The 22,473-nt window shown below is 36.3% G+C and overlaps 2 long non-coding RNA genes across 2 annotated transcripts; both read right to left on the reverse strand.

The window, feature by feature from the left end:
• Positions 1–569: 569 nt before the first annotated feature.
• Positions 570–8,679, reverse strand: LOC121683932. Its single transcript, XR_006022952.1, has 6 exons — positions 8,585–8,679; positions 2,039–2,155; positions 1,806–1,905; positions 1,486–1,561; positions 1,252–1,368; positions 570–884 (listed from the first exon to the last, which is right to left on the reverse strand). It is a non-coding gene; the product is annotated as an uncharacterized LOC121683932 (long non-coding RNA).
• On the reverse strand, positions 6,719–7,945 carry LOC121683937. Its single transcript, XR_006022959.1, has 3 exons — positions 7,918–7,945; positions 7,299–7,364; positions 6,719–7,084 (listed from the first exon to the last, which is right to left on the reverse strand). It is a non-coding gene; the product is annotated as an uncharacterized LOC121683937 (long non-coding RNA).
• Positions 8,680–22,473: the final 13,794 nt, after the last annotated feature.

Genomic DNA, 22,473 nt, shown 5'->3' on the forward strand with positions numbered 1-22,473 from the left:
GCTTGCGGTTTTAGGTTTTGCGGCTTCCGTTACGTGACATCAGCCCCCCACAAAGGTAAACACTATTGAGTGTTTTGTAACGCATTATGTATTTCAAAATGAATCGCAGCGATTAACACGTTAATTTTGATGGCCCTAAAGACACCTGGACTCGGTCGAGACCAAAAGCCATATTTGGCAAGACCAGTGGCCGAGACCGAGACAAGACCAAGTCCAAATACTAGCGAGTCCGAGACAAGTCCGAGACCGTAGAAAAACGGTCTCGAGTCCGGACTCGAGTCCAAGACCGGACTCGAGTACTACAGCCCTGCTGCCAGACACAGCTAATTTTGCAGGCATTTATGTGTATGCCTTTATTTGCTTTTCGATAGGCTTTATGCCTTTATTTTTAAAATGAATCATGTGATTTATATATGGTGATTTATGTAATGGTTTTAAATGTGAGATAGTACATAACCATCACTGAGCTTATTGTGCATCTTTAACTTAAATAATATTTCACATTAATTTTGCATACACTCAATTACATTATTTACTTATACCTGCTAAATCCCAATGACTTATTTTACTTTACCATGAAAATTCATATACTGTACGACAGGCAATAAAATTTGTTACATGGCCGTTATTGTATTTATCAATCAATATTCAAATCAACATGGCTTTCTCGCCTGCAGTAGGGGGCTTACGCAGTGACACTCGCCCCCTCTCAATGACCTGCCTCGAGTGAGAACAGAGCCTTCTGCTTGACCACAGTGGTTTAAACAGTCCATGGTCTGGGCGTGCAACGTCCTTTAACATTTTGGGCCCTTGTCCGTACTCTTCTGGTATAGATGATAGGGAGAGGTGCTCTGATGGTCCCTTTGGCAGTAAAAGTCAGGTGTCTGTAAAAAGAGAAAGAAAGTATATGTTACAATTGACCCTGTCCGTGAATATAATTAACTCAGCTTGTGTGACAAATAAAAGCAAACCCACAATAGCAGCCTAGACGTCAGGTGCAATAGTTAGAAGTAATGGAGATATGTATTACAGTTGTGCTCATAAGTTTACATAACCTTAGCATACACATACATTTAAAAATCATCTGATCTTAATGCCTTAATAAAAAAAAGAGAAAATCCAACCTTTAAGGAACACTTATTTATTTACGATACATTATTCATTCACAAAGAAAATTGCTGTCCTTAAAGGTTGGATTTTTCCTAATTTTTTTAATTAAAGCATTAAGATCAATTTCCAAAAGTATCATACCTAATTGCAACACTGTCTGCAGAAGCTCTTTCCTTCTTGCTTAAACCACCTTTCTGATGCCTAACATAGATCCTCCCCCAACGTGCTGGCTCCAGGCTGGGACTTGCTGGATGGCACCTAAAAAAATAAAACAGCAATTGCTATACATTATGTTATTGTTGATTAACATAAAAATCAAACATTAAAAAATAAGTTGGTAAGTCAATCAGGTGTTCAAACAAAAATGATAATTACCTTATGAAGGCACCCTTGCCACCATCACCATCAATGTTAATTATTGATATCAGTTTATTTGTGAGGGTTTCAGTTTCTGTAAATAGAAAATAAGATTTAACTAAATTATGATTATGCTCAGTTTGGCATATATTCAACACATTATTTACATTACCACCAACATAATGGTAAACATGGCTAAACTTCAAAATTCAAGACTATTATTAAAAACGACAATAATGATGATTAGTTCCTTATTAATGCATTACATTGCACATTTGTCAAACAAATTAGAGTGTGCACAGTGACATAGCCCTCATTCAAAACACACAAACACTTACAGCATGTTGAGGGCAGCAGCCATGGCTTCCAGACATAGTCAAGTAGCATGTAGTAGTAGCAGGACAGACCGACTTTGCCCTGGTCTGTTGATGGAGCCCACTACAGTCATAACAACAAACAGACACATGAAAAAAGGGGATAAACTAAACACAGCAACAGACACAAATACATGCACACACATTATAATGTTATTTGATATTCTACGTGTGTGTATTTGTCTGTCTGTCGCTACCTGGTGAGTGAACTCTCTTGCGGGATTGAAACTTCTTTTGTATGGAAGTGGCACACATTTGGAATATTCCAGAATGCACTCAGTGTTCTCAGGGAAGCAGTCCTCACAACTCACTGCCTGCAAACAGAGAACAGAGGGAAATTAAGATTAATAAATTGCAAAATAAGCTTACACATAACGTGAAAAGACTATCACTGAAGCACTAATGCCCTCACATGCATCTTAAATAAACACATGCCTTGGCACAAGTCAGGTACAACCAAGGGCTATGAAATGAAGAACATTTTGCCTAATGCTACCCATACATCAGAAACCTTTGACAAGATTTGGCTTTCAAGCTTTACTCAAAAGACTACAATCTTTCAATAATCTTACCCAAATCTGGTCAAGTCTTCTGGTGTAAGGATGGCTTAATATAACACTATACGTTACCCTTCACAAACTAAAGATCCCTTCACTTGTCGGCATCATATTGAGGTACATCAACCCCCTGTTCACGTTAGCCTGCATAGTCATTAGCAGCCACTATAAATGTAGCTTCTAGAAGTTATATCGTAACACCCCCAATTATCACCACTTTTGTTCAGAAAATCTAAAACAACGATGTTTTTTAACACTTCAAAATAACATTTACTAAATGAACCTTACATTTTTCAGTAGCCATAGTTGTGTAGATTTGAACAAAATCTGGTTTGGTTCTTAACGGGAGCATTTACTGCCTGAAATATCCGATTTTGTTTACCACGCTCGGAGTTATAGTGCTGGCCTGATGGGTCGCCTATTTACACCGTTTCAACGGCACATGGACGGTTAGACCGAGAATTCTCGTCGTGAAATTAAAATTCCACTGGAGCTCCAAGCGGTTGTATACACGCAGCCTTACAACACTGTTTACAGCTCCTCGAGTCACGGTAAAATGTCATTTTTGGTACATAGCTAATTTAGATACACCTATGTTGTGGGTGGTTGCGTTTCTATAGGAGTCCGCTGTCTTGGTTTGTATTCACCATATTCACACGGCGGCCATCTTTCTATGACGTCATGCTCAGGGTGGGAATCCTCTGGGGAAGTCCAAACATAATAGCTCAAAAACTGTCAGCTGTCCAGTGTTTGTGATTAGCCCAATTACGTATGGCAAGATGGTCCAAAAACGTAACCTATCTACCAGCCTTGACATGCCAAGAAATCGAAACATGGACAGATGAACAGGTCAGCACCTCTAAATGAATTAAGAAAAAAGGATACAGCAACTGGATTGAACGTTATATCCACGATGTTAAAGGTAAGACGATATGGCTAACTGCTAACTTAATACCACTTTATTAACTGGGTTGCACCGATAAACCTGTATAAAGGCACGGCCTTGTCTATCATTTCTGTTCAGAACAACTCAGGCTTGCATTTAAACCAGCCTGATTTTAGTAGCCATGAGACCGTTTCACGTGGATATACTATTGAATTTTGAGCTCTAGGTAACCTCTAAGTGTTATCGTTAGCCTTAAACTGCCGACAGATTCAAGATGTAAACTTCTTGTATCACAGTAGAATACTCTGTTAGCCGGTGTTGCACCAAATCCTGTGACCTGTCGAAATTTGTGACTCTAGAGGGCGCTCTATGAATTTAATGAGTTGGACTGACACATTGACAAAGCACTTATGCAAATAACGTAAGATCATGGTCCAAACATGAACGGTCTATTAAAGAAACGAACTAGGCTACTTTACTGACATTCAAATGCACAGTAGGTATAAACGTAATATAGGCTAGTCTAATAGTTCATCAACAAACAACCTACCGGTTAAAACGGAAGGTCACAATTTTCCAACAGTAGTCTACAGTAGCCCATAGGCGAAATGATTGCGAGAAAATCACTCCAAATATCTCTCACCACCCCAGTAAACAGACGGACTCACTCAACATGCAGTAGTCTATGCTACTTCATTCAAATCGGTCACATAGCCTATTTAAATGGTTAAGACAGTGCTCGACCTTGTCACACCTCGTTGTAAAAGTCATTGGGATGGCATCTTTCATTTCACTGGGGTTTGGTATTACAATACATATGTAGCCTAGTAAATAACAAAAACAAACACAATTTGTTGACATGTGTGGTTGAGCGCTTGAAACTGTCATTTATTTTATGAATGTATTTCAAGGTTGTTTTGTGGGTAGAACTACAACATATGCTGTGTGGTCGTGCAATGTCATTCTTCCAAAAAATAATGTTTTGGTTGTTTTGAATGAAAATGCATAGGCCTACTTCCATAGAAATGGTATGTTTACGATAAATATTCTGTTGTTATTGTGAAAATTGCAGCTATTCATGAACCTTATTTTAGCCAACAGCTTTCAGATATCAAGTTTGTTGTCATCTGTATTGTGATTTTTGTATGTAATAATAAAGTAATAAAACAAAACATCGGTCACTATTTTTTATAGACTGTCAAATTATGTTTCCCCACTGGAACTCAGCAGAAATAGGCTCATATACACACAAAACCATCTCAGGTGACTTCTCTGAATGTCCCATGTTTAGCAGCTTCCATCACTCCTGTGAACAGGTGGCCTATTGCATGGCGTGCATGACAAAATATGACAGTAGGCAATACGCCTATCAAAATATGTGACCTGTCCTGCTGAAGTTCACTGGAGTGATGGAAGCTGTTTGGTTAAACATGGGACATTCAGAGAATTCACCTGAGATGGTTTTGTGTGCGTATGAGACCATTTCTGCAGAAGTTCCAGTGGGGAAACATAATTTGACAGTACGCTATCAAAATAGTGGCATAGAAATTCTTAGGCTAGCCTACATAAAAAATCACCACACAGATGATAACAAACTTCATTTAAGCTGCAAAACAAGGCCCTCCCCCGATTTATGTTTATAAGTAGCCTATGACATTTTCCCAATAACAACAGCAGATTTATCGTAAACACAATTTATATTATTTTTATTACAACAAAAAAAATGACATTGCACGAGCACACAGGACTCCATATTTTGTAGTTGTACCCAGAAACACCTTGAGTTGACACATTCTGAAAATAAATGACCGTTTCAAGCGCTTAACCACAAAAGCACTATGTGTCTTCACCATTTATAAAATAGGCTGACCGATCTTGCTGACGTAGCCTAGCCTACTGCGTGTTGAGTGAGTCTATCTGTTTAGGCTATGCGAGCTACTTTCTCGCTATCATTTTCCGTTTTAACCGGTAGGTTGTTTGTTGATGAACTACAGACTATATAGCGTTTACTGTGCGTTTGCATTTCAGTAAATGCATCTGCATTGAAGTTTCAGTATAGTAGAGGATTTATTTGCCCGGTCCATATTTTAGACCTCTATGATCTTACGTTATTTGCGTAAGTGCTTTGTCAATGTGTCAGTCCAACTCATTAAATTCATAGAGCGCCCTCTAGAGTCACAAATTTCGACAGGTCACAGGATTTGGTGCAACACCGGTCAGGCTGTCTTCCTAACCAAACTAGGCTATAGTTTATGTTTTTTTTTGTGTGCAACCCACGTCGTAGCTTATTTATCTCCCTGTTTATCCTTTCATTTTATTGGCTTATTTTCGCGGCGAAAAGTCAAAGTTGTCTACTAATGCAAGTTATGTTCTGCTTTCAGTCAGGGTTAAGGAGGGTGGGACTAATGCCAATATTGTCAGGGTCAGGGCGAAGGCATACCCCAGTATGTTTAAAAATGAGCCAGCTTACAGGGTACAGGCTAATGATGTCAAATTAGCATACTATATATTTTTTCCCAAGATGAACTTAACACTTTGTGTGTTGACATATGCAAAGCCTGTTGCTAAATACTTAGCCATGAACTAGTTTTAAATATATTTTCTTTTTTTTTTCAGGTTGAATTGATCAGCGGATTCAACAAACCAGCTGTGCCTGTGAAGCACGTCTCGGGCACTGCTCACACCTTATTGGCCTCCTGTATACTCTTGCTCATTACTCTAAATTAGGATACAAATCAGTCCCCCTAACCAAATGTAAGACCTCCTTACCCCAAACTTGGCACATCCCTTCTTGAGAATTAGGCCTAGGGCCCAAACCTGTCACTCTTAAAAATTAACAAGGTCAAATCCAACAAGACCTACAGTTGTCATAGTTAAGTAAAAAAAGATTATGGCCATGTCGAGTCAAACTGCTCATACCTGAGAAGAACAGTGGATAGAACCTTTTCCTTCAAGCATGACCATGAATATCACTCACAAGTCATGGGACAGATGGCTCTTACAGGAGCAAAATGGTTTAATTTTTTTTTGTAATGTGCCAGGAGGATTACTATCTGGAGAGAGTGCACTTTGATGCCATCTTAAGTGGCCACAGCCCCATTGTTATGTACATAAACTTTATCATTAAAAATGTATTTCTTCATCTGTAGCTACTGTGTTCACCTTATTGATGTCCATGTTGTAAGCTAATGTAGCATCAACATTAAAGCCAAAGTTTAAATGCATTACAAGTAAAATAACTACATTGTGTTGCTTTAGAATCTATTCAGTTTATTTAATTTCCAGTTAAGAATGTGAAATGTCATGACGGACATAACTCCATGCCTAAAAGATGCAAAAAACATGCCCTCTGCCATTGGCTGAAGGGACAAGAACAATGATCTGTGTCTCATAGTCCTATAAAAATATATATAAGTATAGAATAGAAGAAAATAGAAAATCGACGCCTTTTATTTTTTACTGTACAATACAGAGATCAGCACAATGTTAATGCACAAGGAAAATAAATTACTGTATGAGTTTGTGTCCAAAGTATTGCTAATACTGTAGAAAGTACTATAGTAACAACACTGTAGAAAAAGACTTCATGTTGGATAATTATTCACCCGAAATCCAGTGTAGAATGTCAAGAACTTTGAATCATTTTTGCTTCAAGCTGAAACAGGATGCCTTGAGGATGGTATTCTCCTGCGTAAGGCGGGCAATCTCCTTCCGTGCTGCTTCTAGCTGCTCTTGCAGTGACCGACAGTTCAGCATAGTCATGGTCAGAGTGGGGTGCTGGCTTAACAACTTGGTCTGCACTATAGGAGACGATCACAAATCAAAAACGTTCAGTTCCAACTGCATGTGTATCGCGTAAGTTGTATAGTATACCATGTAACCTACTACAGTGAATTTGTTTCATTAATTGAGATTAAATGTTATACCCTGCTGCTACACATAGCCTATGTCTTATGCAGCAGCTGTGTGATATTTTGCAAGATGGACATAGGAAATACTTTATAAGTGTCTTACCCAGTGTCAACTCCAGCCAGGTCTAAGCTTACACTGGCATCTTCTGTCTCTCCAGCAGGTTCATTGCTGTGTATGTAATAATAAAACATTAGTTCTTGCACAACTGAATAAATCAACTCTTTGTGACAGACCTAGGTTAAACATGACATTAGGAGACGTGTGAAACAATTTTCACTAACTGACCTCTCTCCCTCTATTTCGCATTGGTCTTTTATGAGTCGTTTTTGTCCAAGCGAACAGGACACTTCCTGGCAGGAGGCACGTTTTTCCAGCCTCATCATGGTGCACAAAACACTGCTCAGTGAAATGTTTGGCACAAACTTTTGTGTTGGACGTAACGTTAATCTCCACGAACAACAAACAGCCTGCCCATTAGCTGCAGTTAGCCTACATACAGTGACCATGGCTTTCCCTGAAGTCAGCAAAAGACAAGCTTACTGCTTGAGACGTAGCATTTCTATCAAGGCATCATCGTAACGTTACCATACATAAATAAAACATAATGTTTGCGTTTGATCTAACAAGTAGCATGATAACGTTACACAGTGGCTATCTTTATAACTAACATTAGCCTGGGGTTAAGCTAACCGGTTGGCTAGCTAGATAATTATGCACTTACCTGGAAAAATGTACCGATGTCTCTTCTATTTTTGAAATCCACTCTCTCTTCAATCTGGTGTCTGTCAGGAACCGGTGGAACGAACGTGTTTTGTCTTTTTCCCGTCTTTTGTAGTAGGAATTACACCCAGGCACACAGCAGACATATTCGTAACTGATACAATCCACAACACACACAACCGTACAGAACTCGAACTTCCCACCCTGAGCATGACGTCAAAACAAGATGGCCGCCGTGTGAATATGGTGAATAGAAATGGATATTAAGTGACACATACACGCAAGACGGTGGAAATACGTGACCGGTGGAAATAGGGGGAGTTACGATAGCTAGGTTAGCTAACCTACTCGTGCCTGATAGCCTTGGCCATTTCATTCAAACTAAAACTTTACATCCATAACGAAATCTCAGACAGACTTATTGTTGAATATGATATTACTACCATTCCAGATATTCCACACAATGGTAAAGTTAGTTATTGGAAAAGTTAACATTAACAGCTAGCGTGCGAGCCAACGTTAGCGATGTTAGCTCGCAAGCTAGCAAACGTTAGCTGATTCTAACATGACGGTTAACAAACGGTTTTGGTTAACATTAATGCTAAAAACAGTATTTTTCTAATTAATTCCAGTTTTCAATTGGCATACAAAAGTACTGTAGTTCTTACCTTGGATATGATGACGGCAGAGTTTGTACAGCTTGCAGTCAGATGCATGACAGAAAAGTGACGGTTGAAGGAGTTCATTGAAAAGTCAGGGGTGGGGGATGGGTATGCTGTGTGTGCGCATGCGCTTATCGAGAGGCAAACCATAAGAAATCGTGGAAATTATTAGGCCTGCATATTTTAGTTACATTAAAATGACTACCAAACTGATTTTGTAGAAGTGTCAAAACATAGTAGCCAAGTGGGCTATTACTACTATTCTGATTATTAACATTATTGGTTCTCATATAGTTTGACGTCAATTTCATTTGAAGCCTTGTTCCTTAATTAAATCAACATTGGTTTATCAGTCACCCACGTTTTATAGACAAGTTACAACATGATTGATCCATTGTTACGTTGGCCCACAAGGAAGCTTGTAATGTTAACATAGTATGAAATTATAGATGCTCAACTTTAACAAGTTTAATAAGCCTTTCTTATGTGTTATGGTTTGTAGCATATAGTATGTATTTATTTTCAATATAGGCTATTGATTGAATTGTTGTTTATTATTGCTATTCTTCTTAATGTAGGCCTACTTCAAATTGTTTAGGCTACTGTTAAATTTAACTTTGTATTGTTGTTATGTGGCAACTCCAGCTGAACCGAATTCGTTTTGGCAGACAGCATTGGGGACAAGGGGAAAGCAGATAATTTAAAATGTGGACTTTATTCCTCCAACAGATCTCATGCATATTATACATAAAAAGTAGGCTAGACCTACAGACTATAGCAACTATAAAATCTCAAAGATATTGAAATTGAACCATAACCAAAATAATTAGGTAAGTAGGCTAGCCTTGACCTGAAAAAGGTAGTCTTTACACTGTAAATACCAGAGGTGGGACCAAGTCACTGTTTGGCAAGTCACAAGTAAGTCCCAAGTCTTAGCACTCAAGTCCAAGTCAAGTCCCAAGTAAATACAGAGAAGGGCAAGTCGAGTCCAAGTCCAAGTCTCATCAAAGCCAAATCGAGTCCAAGTCCAAGTCCCAATCTTTTTCAAGTCCTGAACAAGTCATCAGGTACTCTTCACTTAATAATGGCATTATTAGACTATCGATCATAATTTTAACACTTCCATCTAATCCACAGAATATTTTTTTATAAATACAGATTAAAATATGTTCAATGTTTCTGTCTTGAAATCTTTTACGATATATGCATGCGCATACAATATACACATGTGCATACCTGAGTAATCTGTACAAAACGGATAGCTACATGACAAATAAAAATATTGTTTTTCCAAATTTCGGAGCCCACTGTAAGGATGAGTAATAATTTGACTGATGGCATTTCACTGCGCTAGACCACAGATTTGCCTGCAAACAATTTATTAGGCTGCCAGTGGCGACTCATAAGGGAAGCCAAGGTCAACACTTTTATATTATTTAAAAGATAATAATGACACAGTAATTTTGTTTTAAAGTATTCATTTCTTAAGAAATACTACACATGTGATGCTGTTTATCTCATTTGTAAATGGTGCACTGTCACTTTAAGCCCATTGTGTGCCACTGTCCACACGTTCTCATAATGATCTTTTTTACCAGCTCCATTCCTATGGCTAGTCCACAAACTCAAACATTGTTTGTGCCACATGAATAGCACAATATTAACAATGATAAGCATTATATTAAGTTGGCACAAACAGCTTTCATTCCTTTGGAAATAGATGCATGTATGACATGATGCTTGCTTGACATTTTCTGTTTGCAATTAAATGTGAATTATGAGCCTGGTAGCCAGTAGCCACCTAGCTAGCTGAGTGGAATGCGTTTCAATCGGCATATCAATGTGCTTCATGTAAACAAATTATTGAATAGGCCTACTTCAAGACTCACCATTTCCATTAAACAAAGGCAAAGACAACTCTTCATATTCTTGTCCACTTTCCAAATCACAGTGAGTGCAGCCTATGTCATAGTGACCTGGATCTCATAGTTTATAACAGTAGTGAGAACCGGATAAATCTGCAATTTCCCCTAATCTCGTATTTGTTGCCTTCATGATTTCCTTTTATACGTTTCTTATATTTAAAAGAAAATATCAATCATCATCAACAATGACAAGCCAGCTGGAACCTGCCACTCGTTTTCTCTCCCTCTCGTGCGTGCTTAGATGGGGTTCTCAATTAAATGGAGTAGGCTAGCATAAGTTCAAGTTGGATCTTAATGGAGAGGACTCGAAAAGTATCATCTTTATGTAACATGCTGTTGGTGCATTTTGACATTGTAAACGTTCTCTAACAAGAGTGCAAATCAGTTTGCAGTAAAGCTACTAGTTATTAGCTAAATGTTGGTCGTTTCTCTGTCTTTTGGTGCCCTACACACAGTGCGTAACGCATGTGGGGGTAGCGGCAGCACTGAACTGTGCTCTGGACTGGCCGCTTGTCTCCGCTATTTTTTTTTTTTTTAGTCGCGGAGGGAAAGCATCTCTGGGGTGACTGGTCCACGATCAGGAAATTTAGTTTTTGACTCGAGACATGTCAAGTCGTCACAAGTCAAAGAGGCAAAGTCCGAGTCAAGTCTCGAGTGAATAGTATTCAAGTCCAAGTCGAGTCGCAAGTCATGCCGAATTTTATCAAGTCAAGTCTGAAGTCATTAAAATCATAACTCGAGTCTGACTCGAGTCCAAGTCATGTGACTCGAGTCCACATGTCTGGTAAATAGTCTATTTTTGAATGTCCCGAAATTAGATAGAAATCAAACGGCAAATAGCCTATCAGTGATGTTTTATGGTACGTTTTGGGCGTAGGGCATGCGTGACTTAATTAGGCAGATCTTGGGCCTAGGCTATCTAATATGATAGCCTAAGCCTTTCCAAGGGTGGAGACCTACCCAAAGATATCCAGAAATGGTGTGTGTGACTTGTGATTTGGGTATGCATACCCCTGATATCTCATTGGCATATCAGGAGTCAAAATAAATCAATATTTTCACTGATTCTTAAAAACTCAGGATATGATCAAAGATGCTCCTGATATGCATGTCATAAAAAATATCCGGTCAGTATATCCCCTGATTCAGAGCCTTTTCACCCAGTGTAAATTATTTGCTAGGTAGATGATGTTTAATATAGTTGGAATGACTGAACTAGTTAGATGAGGTTTAATATAGTTGGAATGACTGAACAGTTAAATAGGTGGATGGTTTAAAAGGTTAAATTATTTGCTAGGTAGATGAGGTTTAATATAGTTGGAATGACTGAACAGTTAAATAGGTGGATAGTTTAAATGGTTAAATTATTTGCTAGGTAGATGAGTTTTAATATAGTTGGAATGACTGACTAGGTAGACGAGGTTTAATATAGTTGGAATGACTGAACAGTTAAATAGGTGGATAGTTTAAAAGGTTAAATTATTTACTAGGTAGATGATATTTAATATAGTTGGAATGACTGAACAAGGTAGATGAGGTTTAATATAGTTGGAATGACTGAACAGTTAAATAGGTGGATGGTTTAAAAGGTTAAATTATTTGCTAGGTAGATGAGGTTTAATATAGTTGGAATGACTGAACAGTTAAATAGGTGGATAGTTTCAATGGTTAAATTATTTGCTAGGTAGATGAGTTTTAATATAGTTGGAATGACTGACTAGGTAGACGAGGTTTAATATAGTTGGAATGACTGAACAGTTAAATAGGTGGATAGTTTAAAAGGTTAAATTATTTACTAGGTAGATGATGTTTAATATAGTTGGAATGACTGAACTAGGTAGATGAGGTTTAATATAGTTGGAATGACTGAACCGTTAAATAGGTGGATGGTTTAAAAGGTTAAATTATTTGCTAGGTAGATGATGTTTAATATAGTTGGAATGACTGAACTAGGTAGATGAGGTTTAATATAGTTGGAATGACTGAACAGTTAAATAGGTGGATAGTTTAAAAGGTTAAACTATTTGCTAGATAGATGAGGTTTAATATAGTTGGAATGACTGAACAGTTTCTCAGGCTTATAGCATAGAATGAGACTGTATGCTTAAAGCCTGAGAAACTGACAGTTGATGCAGGTGGCCTGGCCACCTGGCACAATATTCTAATTGTTATGATGTCATAAAGCCTGAGAAACTCACAGTTTATCCAGGTGGCCTGGCCAGAGCCATATAGTGATCCAGGTGGCCTGAACACCTGGCATAGGATTCTAATTGCTATTGTGATGTCATAATCTAATGTTAAGTCAATGGGGAAATTTTAGTAGTTTTTAATTAATAGTTTAAAAAGTATAAAAGTTACAAAGTTGAAAAATACATAGCTGAAGTCACATAAGTAAGACCTACGCAACACAGTTTGAATGAAGTTTCTAAGTTAAACGGTTGAAGCTGTATTAAACGCACAAAAAGCGTTAGAAGAATAATAATAACTAGAAAAGCATTTCCTGAAGGAAATACAGTGCATGAAAATGCAAAAATAGGATGTAAAATATCATACAGAGTAAAAACAAACTATATTGGTTGTTAGGTAGATGAGGTTTAATATGGTTGGAATGACTGAACAGTTAAATAAGTGGATAGTTTAAATGGTTAAATTATTTAGGTAGATAGTTGACGATAACTGACACTTGGAATGGCTCTAATGTTTGCTAGCAGTTATGCTAACTATGTTAACAAAGATAATAATGTTAACCAAGTTACTATGCTAACTAGCATGCTAACAATGTTAAAATGCTAAGTATGTTAACCATATTACTTAGCTGACTTAGCTCATCATTTTAAGCAGTTTTGCTAAAAATGCTAACTAGCATGCTAACATGCTAGCATGCTAACTATGCTAACCATGTGACTTAGCTAACTTAGCTAATCATTTTTAGCAGTTTTGCTAAAAATGCTAACTAGCATGCTAACATGCTAACATGCTAGCATGCTAACTATGCTAACCATGTGACTTAGCTAACTTAGCTAATCATTTTAAGCAGTTTTGTTAAAAATGCTAACTAGCATGCTAACATGCTAGCATGCTAACTATGCTAACCATGTGACTTAGCTAATCATTTTAAGCAGTTTTGCTAAAAATGCTAACTAGCATGCTAACATGCTAGCATGCTTACTATGCTAACCATGTTACTTAGCTAACTTAGCTAACTAGCTACAGTGGGTAGGAGTCATAGTTGATGACAAGTAACAGTTACAATGGCTGAACAGTTAAAAAGTTCAGTAGTTTAAAGGGTTGAATTGTTTAACAGTGAAATATTGTAGTGAGGACTTTTATTTTGAAACAGTTTTTGGCAGAGGAAGCAGTTGAACAGGATGTGTAGTCTTAATAGGGCCAGTTTGTATGCTTAAAGCCTGAGACTGGCAGTTGGTCCAGGTGGCCCGAACACCTGCCATAGGATTCTAATTGCTTAACGGCCGTATTGTGATGTCATAATCATAATGTTAAGTCAATGGGGACATTTTGATTAGTTTTTAATTAATAGTTTAAAAAGTATAAAAGTTACAAAGTTGAAAAATACATAGCACCCATGTCCTAAGTAAGACCTACGTAACATAGTTTGAATGAAGTTTCTACGTTAAACGGTTGAAGCTGCATTAAATGCGTTAGAAGAAGAAGAAGAACTAGAAAAGCATTTCCTGAAGGAAATACAGTGCATGAAAATGCAAAAATATGATGAAAATATCATACAGAGTAAAAACAAACTATATTGGTTGCTAGGTAGATGAGGTTTAATATAGTTGGAATGACTCAACAGTTAAATAGGTGGATAGTTTAAATGGTTAAATTATTTAGGTAGATAGTTGACAATAACTGACAGTTGGAATGGCTCTAATGTTTGCTAGCAGTTATGCTAACTATGTTAACAAAGATAATAATGTTAACAAAGTTACTATGCTAACTAGCATGCTAACATGCTAGCATGCTAACCACGTTACTTAGTTAACTTAGCTAATCGTTTTTAGCAGTTTTGCTAAAAAGGCTAATTAGCAAGCTAATATGCTAGCATGCTAACTATGTTAACCACGTTACTTAGCTGACTTAGCTATTCGTTTTTAGCAGTTTTGCTAAAAATGCTAACTAACATGCTAACATGCTAGCATGCTAACCATGTGACTTAGCTAACTTAGCTAATCATTTTAAGCAGTTTTGCTAAAAATGCTAACTAGCATGCTAACATGCTAGCATGCTAACTATGCTAAACATGTGACTTAGCTAACTTAGCTAACTAGCTACAGTGGGTAGGAGTCATAGTTGATGACAAGTAACAGTTACAATGGCTAAACAGTTAAAAAGTTCAGTAGTTTAAAGGGTTAAATTGTTTAACAGTGAAATATTGTAGTGAGGACTTTTATTTTGAAACAGTTTTTGGCAGAGGAAGCAGTTGAACAGGATGTGTAGTCTTAATAGGGCCAGTTTGTATGCTTAAAGCCTGAGACTGGCAGTTGATCCAGGTGGCCCGAACACCTGCCATAGGATTCTAATTGCTTAACGGCTCTATTGTGATGTCATCAGCCCATGTTAAGTCTATGGGGAAATTTTGATTAGTTTTTAATTAATAGTTTAAAAAGTATAAAAGTTACAAAGCTGAAAAATACATAGCACCCATGTCCTAAGTAAGACCTACGTAACATAGTTTGAATGAAGTTTCTACGTTAAACGGTTGAAGCTGCATTAAGTGCGTTAGAAGAAGAATAATAATAAAATGCCTTGGAAGAACAGTACAGTGCATTTTCATGCACTGTAATAAGAAGAAGCCTAGGAAGAACAGTACAGTGCATTTTCATGCACTGTAACTAGAAAAGCATTTCCTGAAGGAAATACAGTGCATGAAAATGCAAAAATATGATGTAAAATATCATACAGAGTAAAAACAAACTATATTGGTTGCTAAGTAGATGAGGTTTAATATAGTTGGAATGACTGAACAGTTAAATAGGTGGATAGTTTAAATGGTTAAATTTTTAGGTAGATAGTTGACGATAACTGACAGTTGGAATGGCTCTAATGTTTGCTAGCAGTTATGCTAACTATGTCAACAAAGATAATAAAATTAACAAAGTTACTATGCTAACTAGCATGTTAACACGCTAGCATGCTAACTATGCTAACCACGTTACTTAGCTAACTTAGCTAATCATTTTTAGCAGTTTTGCTAAAAATGATAACTAGCATGCTAATATGTTAGCATGCTAACTATGCTAACCACATTACTTAGCTAACTTAGCTAATCATTTTTGGCAGTTTTGCTAAACATGCTAACTATGCTAACCATGTGACTTAGCTAACTTAGCTAATCATTTTAAGCAGTTTTGCTAAAAATGCTAACTAGCATGCTAACATGCTAGCATGCTAACTATGCTAACCATGTGACTTAGCTAATCATTTTAAGCAGTTTTGCTAAAAATGCTAACTAGCATGCTAACATGCTAGCATGCTTACTATGCTAACCATGTTACTTAGCTAACTTAGCTAACTAGCTACAGTGGGTAGGAGTCATAGTTGATGACAAGTAACAGTTACAATGGCTGAACAGTTAAAAAGTTCAGTAGTTTAAAGGGTTGAATTGTTTAACAGTGAAATATTGTAGTGAGGACTTTTATTTTGAAACAGTTTTTGGCAGAGGAAGCAGTTGAACAGGATGTGTAGTCTTAATAGGGCCAGTTTGTATGCTTAAAGCCTGAGACTGGCAGTTGGTCCAGGTGGCCCGAACACCTGCCATAGGATTCTAATTGCTTAACGGCCGTATTGTGATGTCATAATCATAATGTTAAGTCAATGGGGACATTTTGATTAGTTTTTAATTAATAGTTTAAAAAGTATAAAAGTTACAAAGTTGAAAAATACATAGCACCCATGTCCTAAGTAAGACCTACGTAACATAGTTTGAATGAAGTTTCTACGTTAAACGGTTGAAGCTGCATTAAATGCGTTAGAAGAAGAAGAAGAATAAGAAGAAGCCTAGGAAGAACAGTACAGTGCATTTTCATGCACTGTAACTAGAAAAGCATTTCCTGAAGGAAATACAGTGCATGAAAATGCAAAAATATGATGTCAAATATCATACAGAGTAAAAACAAACTATATTGGTTGCTAGGTAGATGAGGTTTAATATAGTTGGAATGACTGAACAGTTAAATAGGTGGATAGTTTAAATGGTTAAATTATTTAGGTAGATAGTTGACGATAACTGACAGTTGGAATGGCTCTAATGTTTGCTAGCAGTTATGCTAACTATGTTAACAAAGATAATAATGTTAACAAAGTTACTATGCTAACTAGCATGCTAACTATGCTAACCATGTTACTTAGCTAACTTAGCTAATTGTTTTTAGCAGTTTTGCTAAAAATGCTAACTAGCATGTTAACATGCTAGCGCTAGCATGCTAACTATGCTAACCACGTTACTTAGTTAACTTAGCTAATCGTTTTAGCAGTTTTGCTAAAAATGTTAATTAGCATGCTAACATGCTAGCATGCTAACTATGCTAACTACGTGACTTAGCTAACTTAGCTAATCATTTTTAGCAGTTTTGCTAAAAATGCTAACTAGCATGCTAACATGCTAGCATGCTAACTATGCTAACCATGTGACTTAGCTGACTTAGCTCATCATTTTAAGCAGTTTTGCTAAAAATGCTAACTAGCATGCTAACATGCTAGCGCTAGCATGCTAACTATACTAACCATGTTACTTAGCTAACTTAGCTAATCATTTTGAACAGTTTTGCTAAAAATGTTAACTAGCATGCTAACATGCTAGCATGCTAACTATGCTAACCATGTTACTTAGCTAACTTAGCTAATCATTTTTAGCAGTTTTGCTAAAAATGCTAACTAGCATGCTAGCATGCTAACTATGTTAACCATGTAACTTAGCTAACTTAGCTAATCATTTTTAACAGTTTTGCTAAAAATGCTAACTAGCATGCTAACATGCTAACTATGCTAACCATGTGACTTAGCTAACTTAGCTAATCATTTTTAGCAGTTTTGTTAAAAATGCTAACTAGCATGTTAACATGCTAGCATGCTAACTATGCTAACCATGTGACTTAGCTAACTTAGCTAACTAGCTACAGTGGGTAGGAGTCATAGTTGATGACAAGTAACAGTTACAATGGCTGAACAGTTAAAAAGTTCAGTAGTTTAAAGGGTTAAATTGTTTAACAGTGAAATATTGTAGTGAGGACTTTTATTTTGAAACAGTTTTTGGCAGAGGAAGCAGTTGAACAGGATGTGTAGTCTTAATAGGGCCAGTTTGTATGCTTAAAGCCTGAGACTGGCAGTTGGTCCAGGTGGCCCGAACACCTGCCATAGGATTCTAATTGCTTAACGGCCGTATTGTGATGTCATAATCATAATGTTAAGTCAATGGGGAAATTTTGATAGTTTTTAATTAATAGTTTAAAAAGTATAAAAGTTACAAAGCTGAAAAATACATAGCACCCATGTCCTAAGTAAGACCTACGTAACATAGTTTGAATGAAGTTTCTACGTTAAACGGTTGAAGCTGCATTAAGTGCGTTAGAAGAAGAAGAAGAATAAGAATAAGAAGAAGCCTAGGAAGAACAGTACAGTGCATTTTCATGCACTATAATAAGAACTAGAAAAGCATTTCCTGAAGGAAATACAGTGCATGAAAATGCAAAAAATATGATGTCAAATATCATACAGAGTAAAAACAAACTATATTGGTTGCTAGGTAGATGAGGTTTAATATAGTTGGAATTACTGAACAGTTAAATAAGTGGATAGTTTATATAGTTAAATGATTTGCTTGGAACATAAGGTTTAATATAGTTGGAATGATTGAACGGTTAAATAAGTGGATAGTTTAAATGGTTAAATTATTTAGGTAGATAGTTGACGATAACTGACACTTGGAATGGCTCTAATGTTTGCTAGCAGTTATGCTAACTATATTAACAAAGATAATAATGTTAACCAAGTTACTATGCTAACTAGCATGCTAACAATGTTAAAATGCTAAGTATGCTAACCAATGTGACTTAGCTAACTTAGCATAACTGCTAAAAATAATTAGCTAACTATGCTAACTAACATGCTAACATGATAACTATGCTAACCATGTTACTTAGCTGACTTAGCTAATCATTTTAAGTAGTTTTGCTAAAAATGCTAACTAGCATGCTAACTATGCTAACCATGTGACTTAGCTAACTTAGCTAATCATTTTAAGCAGTTTTGCTAAAAATGCTAACTAGCATGCTAACATGCTAGCATGCTAACTATGCTAACCATGTGACTTAGCTAACTTAGCTAATCATTTTAAGCAGTTTTGCTAAAAATGCTAACTAACATGCTAACATGCTAGCATGCTAACTATGCTAACCATGTTACTTAGCTAACTTAGCTAACTAGCTACAGTGGGTAGGAGTCATAGTTGATGACAAGTAACAGTTACAATGGCTGAACAGTTAAAAAGTTCAGTAGTTTAAAGGGTTAAATTGTTTAACAGTAAAATATTATAGTGAGGACTTTTATTTTGAAACAGTTTTTGGCAGAGGAAGCAGTTGAACAGGATGTGTAGTCTTAATAGGGCCAGTTTGTATGCTTAAAGCCTGAGACTGGCAGTTGGTCCAGGTGGCCCGAACACCTGCCATAGGATTCTAATTGCTTAACGGCCGTATTGTGATGTCATAATCATAATGTTAAGTCAATGGGGAAATTTGATTAGTTTTTAATTAATAGTTTAAAAAGTATAAAAGTTACAAAGATGAAAAATACAAAGCCCACATGTCCTAATTAAGACCTACGCGTCAATGTTTGAATGAAGTTTCTACGTTAAACGGTTGAAGCTGCATTAGCTGCGTTAGAAGAAGAATAATAATAACTAGAAAAGCATTTCCTGAAGGAAATACAGTGCATGAAAATGCAAAAAATATGATGTCAAATATCATACAGAGTAAAAACAAACTATATTGGTTGCTAGGTAGATGAGGTTTAATATAGTTGGCATGACTGAACAGTTAAATAGGTGGATAGTTTATATAGGTAAATGATTTACTTGGTAGATAAGGTTTAATATAGTTGGAATGATTGAACGGTTAAATAAGTGGATAGTTTAAATGGTTAAATTATTTAGGTAGATAGTTGACGATAACTGACACTTGGAATGGCTCTAATGTTTGCTAGCAGTTATGCTACCTATGTTAACAAAGATAATAATGTTAACCAAGTTACTATGCTAACTAGCATGCTAACAATGTTAAAATGCTAACTATGCTAACCATGTGACTTAGCTAACTTATCTAATTATTTTTAGCAGTTATGCTAACTAGCATGCTAATTATGCTAACCATGTGACTTAGCTAACTTATCTAATTATTTTTAGCAGTTATGCTAACTAGCATACTAATTATGCTAACCATGTTACTTAGCTAACTTAGCTAATCATTTTTAGCAGTTTTGCTAAAAATGCTAACTAGCATGCTAGCATGCTAACTATGCTATCCATATGACTTAGCTAACTTAGCTAATCATTTTTAGCAGTTTTGCAAAAAATGCTAACTAGCATGCTAACATGCTAGCATGCTAACTATGCTAACCATGTGACTTAGCTAACTTAGCTAATCATTTTTAGCAGTTTTGCTAAAAATGCTAACTAGCATGCTAGCATGCTAACTATGCTAACCATGTGACTTAGCTAACTTAGCTAATCATTTTAAGCAGTTTTGCTAAAAATGCTAATTAGCATGCTAACTATGTTAGCATGCTAACTATGCTAACCATGCTACTTAGCTAACTTAGCTAACTAGCTACAGTGGGTAGGAGTCATAGTTGATGACAAGTAACAGTTACAATGGCTGAACAGTTAAAAAGTTCAGTAGTTTAAAGGGTTAAATTGTTTAACAGTAAAATATTATAGTGAGGACTTTTATTTTGAAACAGTTTTTGGCAGAGGAAGCAGTTGAACAGGATGTGTAGTCTTAATAGGGCCAGTTTGTATGCTTAAAGCCTGAGACTGGCAGTTGGTCCAGGTGGCCCGAACACCTGCCATAGGATTCTAATTGCTTAACGGCCGTATTGTGATGTCATAATCATAATGTTAAGTCAATGGGGAAATTTGATCAGTTTTTAATTAATAGTTTAAAAAGTATAAAAGTTACAAAGATGAAAAATACAAAGCCCACATGTCCTAATTAAGACCTACGCGTCAATGTTTGAATGAAGTTTCTACGTTAAACGGTTGAAGCTGCATTAGCTGCGTTAGAAGAAGAATAATAATAACTAGAAAAGCATTTCCTGAAGGAAATACAGTGCATGAAAATGCAAAAAATATGATGTCAAATATCATACAGAGTAAAAACAAACTATATTGGTTGCTAGGTAGATGAGGTTTAATATAGTTGGCATGACTGAACAGTTAAATAGGTGGATAGTTTATATAGGTAAATGATTTACTTGGTAGATAAGGTTTAATATAGTTGGAATGATTGAACGGTTAAATAAGTGGATAGTTTAAATGGTTAAATTATTTAGGTAGATAGTTGACGATAACTGACACTTGGAATGGCTCTAATGTTTGCTAGCAGTTATGCTACCTATGTTAACAAAGATAATAATGTTAACCAAGTTACTATGCTAACTAGCATGCTAACAATGTTAAAATGCTAACTATGCTAACCATGTGACTTAGCTAACTTATCTAATTATTTTTAGCAGTTATGCTAACTAGCATGCTAATTATGCTAACCATGTGACTTAGCTAACTTATCTAATTATTTTTAGCAGTTATGCTAACTAGCATACTAATTATGCTAACCATGTTACTTAGCTAACTTAGCTAATCATTTTTAGCAGTTTTGCTAAAAATGCTAACTAGCATGCTAGCATGCTAACTATGCTATCCATATGACTTAGCTAACTTAGCTAATCATTTTTAGCAGTTTTGCAAAAAATGCTAACTAGCATGCTAACATGCTAGCATGCTAACTATGCTAACCATGTGACTTAGCTAACTTAGCTAATCATTTTTAGCAGTTTTGCTAAAAATGCTAACTAGCATGCTAGCATGCTAACTATGCTAACCATGTGACTTAGCTAACTTAGCTAATCATTTTAAGCAGTTTTGCTAAAAATGCTAATTAGCATGCTAACTATGTTAGCATGCTAACTATGCTAACCATGCTACTTAGCTAACTTAGCTAACTAGCTACAGTGGGTAGGAGTCATAGTTGATGACAAGTAACAGTTACAATGGCTGAACAGTTAAAAAGTTCAGTAGTTTAAAGGGTTAAATTGTTTAACAGTAAAATATTATAGTGAGGACTTTTATTTTGAAACAGTTTTTGGCAGAGGAAGCAGTTGAACAGGATGTGTAGTCTTAATAGGGCCAGTTTGTATGCTTAAAGCCTGAGACTGGCAGTTGGTCCAGGTGGCCCGAACACCTGCCATAGGATTCTAATTGCTTAACGGCTCTATTGTGATGTCATCAGCCCATGTTAAGTCTATGGGGAAATTTTGACTAGTTTTTAATTAATAGTTTAAAAAGTATAAAAGTTACAAAGCTGAAAAATACATAGCACCCATGTCCCAAGTAAGACCTACGTAACATAGTTTGAATGAAGTTTCTACGTTAAACGGTTGAAGCTGCATTAAATGCGTTAGCGGAAGAATAAGAATAAGAACTAGAAAAGCATTTCCTGAAGGAAATACAGTGCATGAAAATGCTAAAATATGATGTAAAATATCATACAGAGTAAAAACAAACTATATTGGTTGCTAAGTAGATGAGGTTTAACCCTTTGCAGACCGCGCCGAACATTCCATTTTTTCATACTCGATGGCCTTATGGCACAAAAAGGCTTATTGTGTGGTTATGCTACATGACAGAGATATAATTTACCCACCATTATAATCAGGAGAAATAGCCCTTTCAAATGGTATAAA

Source organism: Alosa sapidissima, chromosome 15, assembly GCF_018492685.1.
Source record: "Alosa sapidissima isolate fAloSap1 chromosome 15, fAloSap1.pri, whole genome shotgun sequence".
NCBI lineage: Eukaryota > Metazoa > Chordata > Actinopteri > Clupeiformes > Clupeidae > Alosa > Alosa sapidissima.